The following is a 14675-nucleotide window of genomic DNA, read 5'->3' as shown; positions in this document are numbered from 1 at the left end:
ACCAAAAACTGCAATGCCTACAGCCAGCATTCATCAAGAGAAAGGGCCCAATTCTTTATGACAACATCTGACTGCCTGTTGTACAACCAACACTTCTAAGTTGAATGAATTGGGCTACAAATTTTTGCCTCATTCACCATATTCTCCTGACAAACTGACTACCACTTCTTCAAGAATCTCAACTTTTTGCAGAGAAAATGCATCCACAACCAGAAGAAAATGCTTTCCAAGAGTTCATCGAATCCCAAGGCATGGAGTTTTACATTACAGGAATAAACAAATTTATTTCTCAATGGCCATTGGCAAACATGTGTTGATTGTAGTGGTTCTTATTCTGATTAATAAAGATATGTTTGAGCCTAGTTATAATGATTTAAAATTCACACTCCGAAACTGCAATTATGTTTGTACCAACCTGATATATTCAGACAGTATGTTCTCCACAATCAGACTGTCTGCCCTGCATCTTGGCTCTTCCACTTTCTAGCTGTGTGACCTTGAACAATTTACTTGACTCCTCTCTATCTCTAAGGAGGTTAATTATAGGATTGTTGTGAAGATCAAACAAAATAAACTACACACACAATTTAAGAGAGAGCCGAGCATGTAGTAAGCACTTAAAAATACTAGTTATTTATTATTATTTCCATCTTCTTGGCTATCCAGTGATAAGACTGAAAAGGCCACATTTCAATTCTGTGAATTTTTTTTTAATTGAGCAATTCATGAAGAAATGGGCTGTTCACAACAGGCAGTATTCAGGCAGGGGCTGCATAATTATCTTTGTGGAAGATTGTAAAAGTAAGCACAGCCTAAGAGGGAAATTGAATTTCATGAGCTCTCCTTCAGTGTCAAGATTCTGTGTTTCTTACTATGAATTCAGCTTCCTAAGGGTGCTACAGCCTCTCAGAGTTAACAGTCTCATAGGAAAGATTAAAATGACTCACACAAAGCAGGTAACAGTAAAGAAGGTGACCCTGACGAGAGGCACTGAGGGTGAATGGTTCAGTGGAGGAGTCTGTGCAAGAAGCAGGGAGGTGGACAGCTGGGGTTTTCTTCCGCTCAAAACAGAGAGTGACACTGCTTGGGTAGAGAAGGAGGGAGGTGGAGAGAGGCTTATGTCAGGGCCCCAAGCTGCCCTACCAAGCCAGAGTTTCACATGCCCCTACCTCTCCCCATCTCAACTGCTGCTTATGCAGCATCCAGAGAAGCAGCTTCATCTGGCCACTCTCAAGGGACAGAGGCCTGGGCTTTGAGGAACATCTGTGGATGCTTGATAGCAGAAGTCGGGTGAATTCACCTCTTTTATATTGGGGTTTGGACTGTGCCTTGTTCCCTTTATCCCAGTGAGCTGCTCCATTTCCATTACTGACAATGCTGCATAGACCCTTGGTACTCAAGAATGTGGTCCAAGGATCAGCATCTCTGGCTTGTGAGAGATGAAGTATTTCCAGCCTAAAACCTACTGAATCAGAATCTGCATTTTAACAAGAGCCTGGGTAACTTGTATGCACATTGAAGTGTAAGAAGCACTTTTACCACAGTGGTTTTCAAGTCTGGAATTGCTGAGGGAGATTATACCTGAGGGAGCTGGATACGCAGGCCTACTGAATCAGAATCGCCAAAGATGGGGTCTTGCTATCTATATTTTTTAATGTGTAATTTTTAAAATTGGGAGCAAATATGATGATCAGGTGTGGAAATCATTACTTTAGGAGAAAACCCAGGAGTAGTCTGGACACTCAAGACTCAGAATCAACACTAAAAGAGAAGGAAAAAAACACGTTGGTCCCAAATGATTATGGAGATGAGAAATCACCCAAGCTCCCAGGAGCCCTGGGGAGTGCTCTGTGTAGGACTTGGCAAGGTACTTTACTTATTTGTAAAGTGGGAGTATTAAACTATCTACCGCAGGAAGTTGTAAAGCTCTCTTTCTTAGTGAATAAAGCTCTTTAATTCTTGCTAATGTTGACAAATTGGACATAGCTGTTGACAGCTACCTAGGATGCTCTTACCAGAGACCTACATGGACCACTATGGTACTCCTTCAGCTATCTGATCAAACATCATCTCGTTCTGGTCAGGCTTTCCCTGACTTTCCCACATGATATAACACAACTTGCCACCATCATCATCACCACTTTTTAATCCCCTTGCTCCTCTTTTTATTCTTCTTCTTAGCATTTATCCTTGTCTGACATTTCATGTAATTATTTGATAACTGTCTTCTCCAACTAAACTTTAAGATCCATAAGAAAGAGTCTTTATCTTTCTCTTCATTGTTATATCCCCATTGCTTGCCTTCCAAGCAGGCATATAGATGGCATCAGTAAATATTTACTGGATGATTGAATTAGTCAATGCACTTTGATACCAACTTCCCTTGAACTCTTCAAGTACTGGTGATTAAAAGCTAATGGGTCTCTTCAATACACTATCAATGTATTGTGCTCTATGTGAAGGCAAGGAACGGAAGCAATATAAATGTCCATCAAAAGATGAATGGATAAAGAAGATGTGGTGTATATATTGGGTTGGCCAAAATTTTTGTTTGGGTTTTTCCACCTCATCTTGTGGAAAAACCCAAATGAACTTACTGGGCAACCTAGTACAATGAAATACTGCTTGGCCACAAAAAGAATGAAATTTTGCCATTTGCACAACTTGAATGGACTTTGAGGGCATTAAGCTAAGTGAAATGAGTCAGACAGAGAAAGACAAATGCTGTATGAAATCATCTATATGTGGAATCTAAAAAATACAACAAATTAGTGAATAAAACAAAAAAGAAGCAGACTCACAGCTACAGAGAATACATTAGTGGTCACCAGTGTAGAGACAGGGGCAATATAGGGGTGAGGGCAAAAAGGTTATTATGGGATTACATGAAATCATGTATATGAAAATTTTGAAAATTGTAAAGCACTATAGAACTTAAAGAATCTTTCATTCAAAAAAAAATTTTTTTTAATAAAATAAAAGCTAATGGCTGTCTTCAGTATACTACCCATGTATTGTCTTCCATGTGAAGTCTTCCTGACAGGCTTCTGCCCCAGGGAGAACAGATCTTCTCCCTTGTATTACGTGTTCTTTCCTCCTATTATTCAATAGTTAATGTATCTTTTTAACTTAGACTATGAGCTCCTTAAAGAGCAAGAACCATTTGTAACTCCTCTTTGTGCCACCAGTTCTAGTGCTTGTTGAATGAAAACTTAATGAATTTTCCTACCACAAAAGATGAGTCCCTACACATAATCAAGAAAAAGGTCTTTCCAACTCCAGAGCTGAAGCTGAGGAAAAAAGGAACAAAACAGAGCTGATCTTCCTAAAAACTTGTTTGCTTCTGCTCCTCAATTCACAATATTAGATCACTTCCCTCATCAAGATCAAAATGAAAGCCCAGGCTTAATCATGAAGAGTGATGCCAGTAAGTTTAGAGCAGGGCCACAGAGACCTGATGCTGCCAAGGGGAGAACAAAGTTCAGAATGAAAGAGAAGCCAGTTGAATGGTTCCCAAAGCAATATTCCAGGTCTGAGTCTCCAGTATAAGGAGACCAACTGCATCAATCATTCAGCAGATCCATGGTTCAATCTGCTAGGAAAAGCATGCATAGAACATTTATTTCCAAGTGCCCAAGCTGCTGTACTAAATACTAAAGAAAAAGAGAAGGAGACAGAGAATTCAATTGCTCTTTTCCTGCCAAACTCTTCAGCCCTCACAGCAAAGGCTGCTAAGCCTGTTCTTACCTGAAAATCTGTCAGGCCTAGGAAATCTGCTTTCCACGGGGGAGCATGTTTGGCAAGAAGGTAGAATGCCCTCATCTTCAAACATTCTTCAGTATCAATTCAGAGACTTAAATGTCAACAAGGACCTGCTGTATAGTACAGGGAACTATATTCAATAGCACCCCACTCCAGTACTCTTGCCTGGAAAATCCCATGGATGGAGGAGCCTGGTAGGCTGCAGTCCATGGGGTCGCGAAGAGTCAGACATGATTGAGCGACTTCACTTTCACTTTTCACTTTTATGCATTGGAGAAGGAAATGGCAACCCACTCCAGTGCTCTTGCCTGGAGAATCCCAGGGATGGGGTCGCAGAGTTGAACACAACTGAAGTGACTTAGCAGTAGCAATAAAGAAAAAGAATGAAAAAGATCATACACACACACACACACATATACGTGTGTGGGCTTCCCTACTCATACAGTAAAGAATCTTCCTGCAATTCAGGAGACCTGGGTTCTATCCCTGGGTCAGGAAGAACCCCAGAGAAGGGAATGGCTACCTAGTCCAGTATTCTTGCTGGAGAATTCTATGGATAGAGGAGTCTGGCAGGCTACATACAGTTCATGGGGTTGCAAAGAGTTGGACACCCCTGAGCGATTAACACAGACACAAATATATACATATATATGAATCACTGTGCTGTATATATGACACTAATATAACACTGTAAATCAACTATACTTCAATAAAATACAATTTTAAAAAACAAAGACTTAAATGTCAGCAGTCTTTGAAGGACTGGTGAAAATCTACTTAGGTTGTTTTAAAATTTGTCTTTACTAAGTCATTTTGTTGGGAAAAAAAAACCTTAAGTTTTCTTTCCTTTTAAAGAAAATATTGTTTTTGGTATCTTGAAAAAGTTCTTCACATTCTTACCAAGAGGTTTATATTTAGATAGATGATTTTTCTCTCACGTGAGGTGAAACCAGTTTTCTCAATTTTCTTCATGCAGTCAATATTTACTGAAAGTCCAGATGCTAGATAGTACTGTCAGCACAGAAAAAGTAGGGTTTCTGTTTTAGTGGGGGAGACAATCTATTTCAGGGAAGAAAAGATCTGTCAATATAGCTGTGATGGAGAACTTAGTGTTAATAAAAATGAAGGACAGAAATGTACATCACTTAATCATTAATTCCAAAATGTACCCAATTACCAGGCTTCTGCTATTTGTATACTTGCCACATATAAACATTTTCTAGCTGGTCAACACTAAACATCTCCCAAGTGAAGTCACAAAACAAGCCAGTGTCAAGTCTGAGTAGGAAGATACACCCTCTGCCCTGATTGCTTGCAAATGAGCTGATGAACATTCAGTTGCTGTTCCCCCTTTAATTAGTTCTGATGGACTATTGATGTACCACAACTGTTTGTCCTAATAATGAGCTCCAAAATTAGAATGGATGCAACCCAGTAAGACAGCTGCCACAGAACATAAGCATTTGAAAATGCTCTTGGTCAAGGCAATGGGGTAGAAATGGCTGTAGTTCAGCAGCAAATTCACATGATTATGTCACATGAGTTTTATTTTTCCATTTCAGGCATAGTTAACATACCAGCAGTGATGACGGCAAAAACCATTACTAGCTATAGAGTTAAGACTGTTACTTCCTATCAGTAGAGAAAGGATAAACATGCAGCCTGAAGTGTGCTAATCGAGGAGTCGATATAGCAACAGGCATGGAACAATTTAGGTCAGTTCCTTGCAATGTTTAATTAGACTAATATATCTGTTTGCAATTAATAGCAGATGTGACAAGCTAATGTGTCCATGTACAGACAAATTAACCTCTGCCCATCAGCTGCTGGGATCTGTGAGAAAGCTGCCATGTTTTGCTTCTATCCATCCGCGTCTAAATAAAACTGCAGGATAATTATAAACATAGATGTTAATAGAATATACACTTCACATGAAGCACTGTCCACAGGAAACCACTTTTCAGGCAAGCTTTTAATGACAACAACAAAAGTGAACATCTGTGATATCTTTTATATTTTATAAAATACAGGCTCATAGATGATGCTTTTATTTTCCAGGTAATAGAAATGATTCCATAATTCTTCACCTGTTGTAAAAGAACTGTGTTCTAACACAGTTAAGGGCTTGTGTCACTGAAATTTGGTTTTATCTTTTCAACAAAGAGGTTTCTATATTGTGTCTGGAAGCAGGACTTCTACTTCCCAACTTCAATTAATGACCATTATCCAATTCTGAAGGGAGAACTCCGGGAAGAGGACATTTTCACAGTGCAGGACTTTTCAAAAGCAAAGATTCTGGGCATTGATTTTGTTCGGTTGGGAGGAGGTCAGGGGCAGGATGCAACTGTCCATAATTGCTACTCCTCCCAGCCTTCCTTCAGAAAAGCCTCCACTTGCCCAAACCCATGGGAGAAATACACAGATTGTCCCAGAGCTGAGCTATCTAACCCTTTGGGGTAAGAGAAGAATTAGGTCTTGATTCTTGGACTGCAAATGGTTGGTAAGCAGCCAAAGTGGTTGCAGGGCTTGCAAATTACCATCTCTTAGGGGCATTTAGGCTGGGCTCTTAAAAATATGACATTAAGAAGTCAAATTTTTAAAAACTTAAAGAAGTCAAACTTGCTTCCCACCACCCCCCACCAGTAAGCTGAAGCCTGCTCCCACAATCTCCCTGGCATCTCTCATGCTCCTGACCTGCTTTTACTGTGGCAGTGACCTTTGAATTTAGTAGGAGACTGGGAGTGTTGTGGGAAATGCCCCGTTGCATTTAAACAGAATCTAATGACATACTCCCACTCCATTTTAGAGTGTTTATGTAGACACTCTTGAAAATCAACCATGTAGAAGCAGTACTTGAAAGGTGGTACGGTGTTGGAAATCCCCCACAAGTCAACACTCCTGCCAAGTAAAGAAACCCCAGCTTGAGACATGAAAAACTTGAGAGGGATATGGGAAGTGGACGAATGCAAAAAGGAGAAAGCCCCTGGGATTATTTAGTCTCGAGAAGAGAAAGAAATAGGTCACTTAATGTCTCTTTAAATATAGGAAGGATTATTATTCAGAAGCTGTATCCAGACATATGAACATTACTCTGCTGAGGATAGAACAGGAAACAATAGGCTCCAGCCAGAGAAGGAAAGGATATATATGTATAAAGAGGGGCTTCCTGACAGTTGTGGTTATAAAGCATTGTAATGGGATGTTGGAGAGGCTGTCACATCCACTTCCCCACAGAATTTTAAGAACGCAACAGACACCTCTTGGTAAAAATGGTTTAGATAAAACCTCCCTGGAGGTTGGGGGATGGATCAGATTATTTCTCAGGGGCCCTTTCAGCCTATGTGTTTATCATTTTAAAACTGGATTACAATACTTTTTCAGATAAGCCTTATCTGACAAAACTAGAAGCTAAATCATTTCTTCTCTCCACCTCCCAGGTCCTGTCCAATCTTATTTGCTGTGTTTACCCCTTGCTTTGCTGATGCCTACTTGACACCTACTCTCTGGGTCTTGTGCATACACTGTCACGGCATGCTATCAGGCCCACAGACACTACCAAAGATGGATGGGACACTTGCAAGGACAGAGAAGAAATGGTTTCTTGGTACATTCTGTACAGACACTGTGGGCTCCTGCACTAAGAAATTTAATCTCTAACAAAGCAAGCCCTATTTTAACAGTTTTTAACACTGACTTAAATCTCATTTCAAGACATCAAAACATTTTGCTTTCTTGGGGAAAACTTATGTCATTTCACATATGGGTTTTATTTTCCTCAGACTTTGGAGTCACACATCCCATTTACTTACAGTGCCGTCTGGAGTGGCTGGTGCTGGAGGAGACCCAAGGTGGCCGCTATAGTCCTCCGTAACACAAGGCAAAATTGAGAGTACGAGAATGATGCTTCATGACGTGAAGAGCTCTTCTGAAACCCCACACTTTTCCAGTTCCAGATGGCTGCCTGTCTTCCATAATTCAGAGTTTAAAAAATGCATGCTGGCTTTCCAGGACGTACCCAAACAAGAGAAGTTTGAAGATTAAGAGTCTAATATTCATGAGGCCAAGAAATTAATTTGGATTACCAAGAATCACTCAGTACAAGTCATCTGAAAACTAATTCAACATCAAAACCAATTGCCAGCAGGAGAATTCCACTGTATAAATAGAAGCAACAAAACCATCAGCTTTAAATTTAAATAAAACCACCATCGATGCAAAATGCATAATAGCAATGAATGCACAAGTAAATTTTAAAACTCATAAAATAAATCACATTTTTACTTATGGAGCAGTAGATAAAAATCTTCACCCCATACGTGCATGCATGCAAAAAAATTCATTTTTAAATTATTTTGGTTAAATTTCTTTTGTGCCCCCATTTGGTAGGATGTGGCAAACAAAATCTCAAGCTATCCCAGGTCTCCCCTGTCTTTCCCTGGAAGATCAGGATTTCTAGGACACTAGTGGGATGTCAGGGGCTTCCCAGATGGCTCAGTGGATGAAGAATCCTTCTGCAATGCAGGAGACGCAGGAGACACAGGTTCGATCCCTGGGTCGGGAAGATTCCCTGGAGGAGGGTATGGCAACCCACTCCAGTAGTCTTGCTTGGAGAATCCCATGGACAGAGGAGCATGGCGGCCTACAATCCATAGGATCGCAATGAGTTGGACGCGATTGAAGTAACTGAGCACAGTGGGATGTCAGAGCATCAGCCGGGAGACTCCGCTCCTCAGTATCATCTAGTATCCAGGCTAGCATCCACCCACGTGTCTGCCATCCCATCTGGTCTGTGATCATCACTCCATGCACATCACTGTGCGTACTCTGTGTCCCTGCTCCAAAGCTTCTTCAGGTGTGAACTCTCTCTTAACTAGTTCTACTCCCCCCTGGTGGGTGTGGGGCATCATTATACTGCTCCCATTTATGTTGGGGACTCAGAATTGTTTCAGGACACTTCAGGTAGACAGGACCAGCCACAAAATTTGTGAGGCCCTGTGCAAAATGAAAATGGTGGTCCTTGTTCAGAAATAATTATTAATTTCAAGAGGTAATCTTCTCATGCCCTGAGGCCTTCACAGCTTAGACTTTTAAAACAAAATGAAACTAATAAGCAAAATATCTTTATCCAAAGGCTTTTTCTTCAATAATATAATATCTTCCATTTATTATAGAACCTATTTTGAAACACAAAAGTGCTATTTTGACTCTCTTTTCTCTCTTTTTACTGTGATATTCCTTTCTGAAGCGAATAGCATTTAAATACTCCAGTTGCTAATGGAATAAGGAAAGAGCCAATAAGTAACAGAAATAGGTGGAAAAGCAATTACTGGTCCTCAATTCACCAATAAGGGAGGTTAAGTATGTAGACCGAGGTCACACAACAAATTACATGGTAGAGCTGGGATTCCGGCCTGTGATTCAGCTCCTGAGTCTGATATCTTAACCATAAAGCTGTACTGCCTCCTCCAGAAACACTAACATGTAGCAGCTTCAATACTTATGATGATGATAAAGCAGCGACAGTTCATGGTAACAGTTCGTTCCTCATGTTCCCCAGAAACAAAAGTAAACACAGACCATCAAAACAAGTATCTTGGTTTGGTCAAAGAGTTCATTCAGATTTTCCCATACTATGTTACAGAAAACCTTGAAAGAACTTTCTGGCCAACCCAGTATTTAAGGTACAAGAAAGGACATTTTGTTTAGTGTAACATTTACTAGCGCTCATTGATCTTTAACACAACGTTAAAACAGTAAAAGAAAAATAGTGAACAACAGGTGCTAAAACCCCCTTTTTAACAGGGGCAGGCAGATCCAGAATAACATAGATAGTAAATATAGGCCCTTACATTACAGACCCTTCAAACAAGGTCCTAAACATTTTTTTTTCAGCTACTCAGTTACATTTACAGAAGTCTAGCAGTAATCACCAGGCTTCCTGATCTTTCAAAGCCACAAACCTTGATATAGAATCTTCTAGTAAGAAGGTGACAGAAAGAGAATTTTGAATGTCACTCTATGCCTAGGCCATTTCAGGGGTATAGTGAGGGAACATGAGCTTCTCTGGCTTCATCACTTTCTCTCTGTGTGACCACAGATGAGACACTTAGCTTCTCTGACCCGCAGTGGTAGTATCTACCACATATCATATTGAATACAAGCACCTGCATCAATGTCAAAAATTCTAAGTGTTCAAAGCCTATTAGTTGCATTTCTTTTTCCTGTGTTTTAGATTCAGCCAGTAACAGCACCAATGTACAGTTTCAGTTAGCACTTAGACATTGCTTTTTATGTGTCAAACACTATTCAAAGCATTCAACATCTATTAACTCACTTAACTCTTACAACACAGCAATCTTATGAAACAAGTTCTATTATTTACCTTATTGTAGAGATAAAGAAATTGAAGCACAAAAAGGGTTAGGAATTTTCCAAGGTCATATAGTTAGAAAAGAACCCAGACAGCCTACTCCAGAAACTACTATTTTAAAGCATCTGTAAGTTATTTTGTTGGTTTGACATGTGGTCTTTTACTTTAGATGACTTTTTATACTCCTGATCTTGGAAGCAGTGCATGCTACTAGATAAAAATACAGAGAATATTTAGTAATCTTAGGGTAGGTTGTCCCTCCTAGATAAGACAAGGAAGTTATAACCCATAAAGTAAAATATAGAATAACTACATTAAAATTTAAAACTTCTAGGTGATTATAAACCAAGTTGTAAGACAAATGACAAACTAGGAGATAATCTTGTAAATAATAGTCAACATGTTAAATGCCATAATATATCAACTATTAAGAAAAAGGAAGACAGTGAAATAGAAAAATTGGTGAATGTTATAAAAGGCGAGTAACAAAAAAAGAAACAAATGACCAATGCATATGAAAATATGCTCAATCTCATTAGCAACTGAGAAATAATAAGTAAAATGAAAATAAGGCACCACTCTTTATCCACTTGATTGTCACAAAGGGAAAAAATTAATATCCAGAGCAGCAAGTGTATGGGCAAAAGAATATTTTTATATGATATTATAGGAGTACAAACCACAGTAATATTTTTGGAAAGAAACTTGGCAGTACTTATGAAAACACAAAATGTATATGCTCTTTGATTTAGCAAGCTACTTCTAGGAGTCTAATCTATGGAAATGTCGTGTGTGCACCCAAAGCTATGTACAGGATTGTTCACTGCAATATTACTGATAATGGCCAAAAAAGAAAAGTAAATCAAAATCCAGCAAAGAGACTGACAAAGCAATAGCTTTTCAATTAAATACAAAGAAAGTAGAATTTTATGCGCTGACTTGGAAATACCACCCAGAACATTGTTAAGAAAAGAGGGTTTGTGTGGGTGTGTGTGAAGTGAAATAAATAATACAGTTCCCATTTACAAAAACCAAAACCACTGACACATACAAATATAGTGTGGAAATATTACAGTATCCCTTATATTGCAAGCATACTTTTATAAATTTACAGTGATGGGTCTGGAAGGACGCATTAAGTGGTTAATAGTAGTTACTGTAAAGGAAATTAGGCACATGTGTGTCTCATAGGAACAGCACAAGAACTTGAATGTGCCTAATTCCTTATCTGTAAAGGAACTCTACTTTCAGCACAGTGCTAGCTAGTATCAGAGTGGACTTTGATTTTTACTCTGTAACATTTTATATTGTCTGAATGTTTTACAATGAACATATATATTCATGTATTATTTATGCAATTTCAAGATTTTTAAGGAATCAAGTACAAAGAAAATAAAACAGAAATATTTTTTCAAAAAATGTGCTGTGGTGGCTAAAAAACACCCACTAAAAATATCAGGTCCTAATCCCTGGAACTCCCAAACATTAATACCTTATTTGGAAAAAGGGTCTTTGCAGATGGGATTAAATTATGGATTTTGTATGAGGGGATTATCCTAGATTATCCCAGAGGATAATCTAAATAAAATCCTTATAAGAGGGAGACACAGAGAGTTTTAACTTCACCAAAGGGGTAGGTGAAGATGGAGCTGAGAGAAATTTGAGGATGCTGATTCTAAAGATTTGAGTGATAAGGTCACAAGCCAGGGAATGCTGGCAACCACCAGAAGCAAAGGCCCTAGGGAGCCCAGTCCTGCCAGTATCTTAAATTTGACACAGTGATACTAATTTCAGAATTCTGGCCTTTAGAGCTATGAGGTAATAAATTTCTGCTGCTATAATCCACTCAGTTCAGTTCGGTTCAGTTCAGTCACTCAGTCGTGTCTGACTCCTTGCGACCCCATGAATCACAGCATGACAGGCCTCTCTGTCCATCACCAACTCTCGGAGTTTACTCAAACTCATGTCCATGGAGTCGGCAATGCCATCCAGCCATCTCATCCTCTGTCGTCCCCTTCTCCTCCTGCCCCCAATCCCTCCCAGCATCAGGGTCTTTTCCAATGAGTCAACTCTTTGCATCAGGTGGCCAAAGTATTGGAGTTTCAGCTTCAGCATCAGTCCTTCCAATGAACACCCAGGACTGATCTCCTTTAGGATGGACTGGTTGGATCTCCTTGCAGTCCAAGGGACTCTCAAGAGTCTTCTCCAACACCACAGTTCAAAGCATCAATTTTTCGGTGCTCAGCTTTCTTCACAGTCCAACTCTCACATCCATACATGACCACTGGAAAAACCATGACCTTGACTAGATGGACCTTTGTTGGCAAAGTAATGTCTCTGTTTTTTAATATGCTATCCAGGTTGGTCATAACTTTCCTTCCAAGGAGTAAGTGTCTTTTAATTTCATGGCTGCAATCACCATCTGCAGTGATTTTGGAGCCCAAAAAAATAAAGTCTGACACTGCTTCCACTGTTTCCCCATCTATTGCCCATGAGGTGATGGGACCAGATGCCATGATCTTAGTTTTCTGAATGTTGAGCTTTAATCAACTTTTTCACTCTCCTCCTTCACTTTCATCAAGAGGCTTTTTAGTTCTTCTTCACTTTCTGCCATAAGGGTGGTGTCATCTACATATCTGAGGTTATTGATATTTCTCCCAGCAATCCTGATTCCAGCTTGTGCTTCTTCCAGCCCAGTGTTTCTCATGATGTACTTAATCCACTCAATCTGTGGTAATTTCTTACAGTTGCCACATGATACTATATGCATACATTCTAGAAAATTTAGAAAACTGTATAAATGTACATAGAAAAAAAAAACTTGTAATCCCACTGCCCAGGAATAACAGTGAACTTTTTTTGTGAATTTCTTTCTAAAACTTTTACTTTTAAAATATGAATATATACATAATCACTTTTGGAAGTATAGCTGATATACAATAAACTGCATACAGTTAAAGTACACAACTTAGTGAGTTTTGATATGTACATACATGCATCTATGAAACAGCCCCATAGTTGATATACAAATATTCTTGTTCCCCCAAATTTCTTCCCCCTTTAGAATCCAACTCTCCCTAGACCTCTGTCTTTTGTCCTCTGTCTTCTAAAACTATAGATTAGATGGTATTTTCTAGAATTTCATGTACATCCTCTGTTTTTGTTTCTCACATATCACTTGGCATAAAGATATTGAGATTCATTCACTTTGTCAAACATCCCAAGAATTCATTTAATTTTATTACTGAGAAATATTCAATTATAGGATGTACTATGGTTTGTTAACCCATTACACTGTGGATGGACATTTGGATTTCCAGGTTTTGGTTATTATAGATAACACTGTTTTATGGATTTGTAAACAAGTCTTTGTGAAGATATATGCTTTTATTCCTCTTTGGGTGAATACTTGGGAGTGAAATGGCTGGGTTACATGGTGAGTGTGTGTTTAACTTTTGAAAAAGCTACCAAAAGAGTCTGGCCAGCATCTTCCTCCTTGTTCCCAAGAGTTCTAGAAGGACTGTTACACAGAATAAACCCTTTTACAGCAAGGTTCTCAATCAAGGTTACTTAAATAGCCTTCAGGGGGAGTCAGGGAAACTTCTGAAACTATATGCAAAGATTTTTCTGTCTGTATATACATATATATGTACATTTTTTGGTGAAAAGGTTTGTAATTTGCATCTTTTTCCTAAAGTGGCCCTGTCCTCTCCCAACAAGTTTCAAAACACCAGCTTATGGACAAAGCTTACCCTTAGACCACCCTGCTTGAGACAAGCAATCTAATGCATCAACAAGTATGCACTTATTGAGCATAGTCAGGAAAAGCCATAGCCAGCATTTAATACCAACTAAGGAAACACTAGAAAATGCTAAACAGAGAATGTGGGAGGCAGAGAGACAGCTCTAGTCACTAAGGGGAGAAAGGGAACATCATTGGGTCCTTAGGGAAAATTTTAAGGAGGCGGGACAGGAATTGCAAGTTAAAGGATGAATGTTTCTAAGGTTTGCTCTCAGGTATAAACAGGAATGAAACTCTTTGCCCCTGAGTCCCTATTCCGTATCAGTGAGTGACTAGGCAGCTCTGGCCACCAGATTACCATTAAATGCAACTTGGCTGTTGTCCCACTGGGTCATCAGCATTCAGCTAGTGCCATAGCATAAAGGGAGAAAGCATTACACTGAAGAAAAGATAAAAAGAACAGAGCAAGCAGAAAATAAAATGCCTTGAGTCTATTTTGCAGACTCAAACTCACTAATCAATTTTTCCAACTCTAAGTTGAGCTAGCATAGGACATAACACATACCAGATCAGTCCTAGCAAAGAACATTTTGACATAATCTGGCCATGGAAAAGAAAGTCATTTTAAAGAAGTTATTAAGCCATCTGGCTAAGGGAGCTGCCTGACAGTCCACATCTGACTGCTTAAATCTGAGTGGGCCTCTGGTCTCCAGTCTGAATTCCATTAATGCTGGACACATTGTTTCACTCCATAATCCAGCAGACATACTTGATATTTAAAGCAGGTTACCTATTTTTAGT

This window comes from Cervus canadensis, chromosome 2 (assembly GCF_019320065.1).
Source record: "Cervus canadensis isolate Bull #8, Minnesota chromosome 2, ASM1932006v1, whole genome shotgun sequence".
Taxonomy (NCBI): domain Eukaryota; kingdom Metazoa; phylum Chordata; class Mammalia; order Artiodactyla; family Cervidae; genus Cervus; species Cervus canadensis.
The sequence above is the reverse complement of the archived record's forward strand: the minus strand, read 5'-3'. Positions refer to the sequence as shown.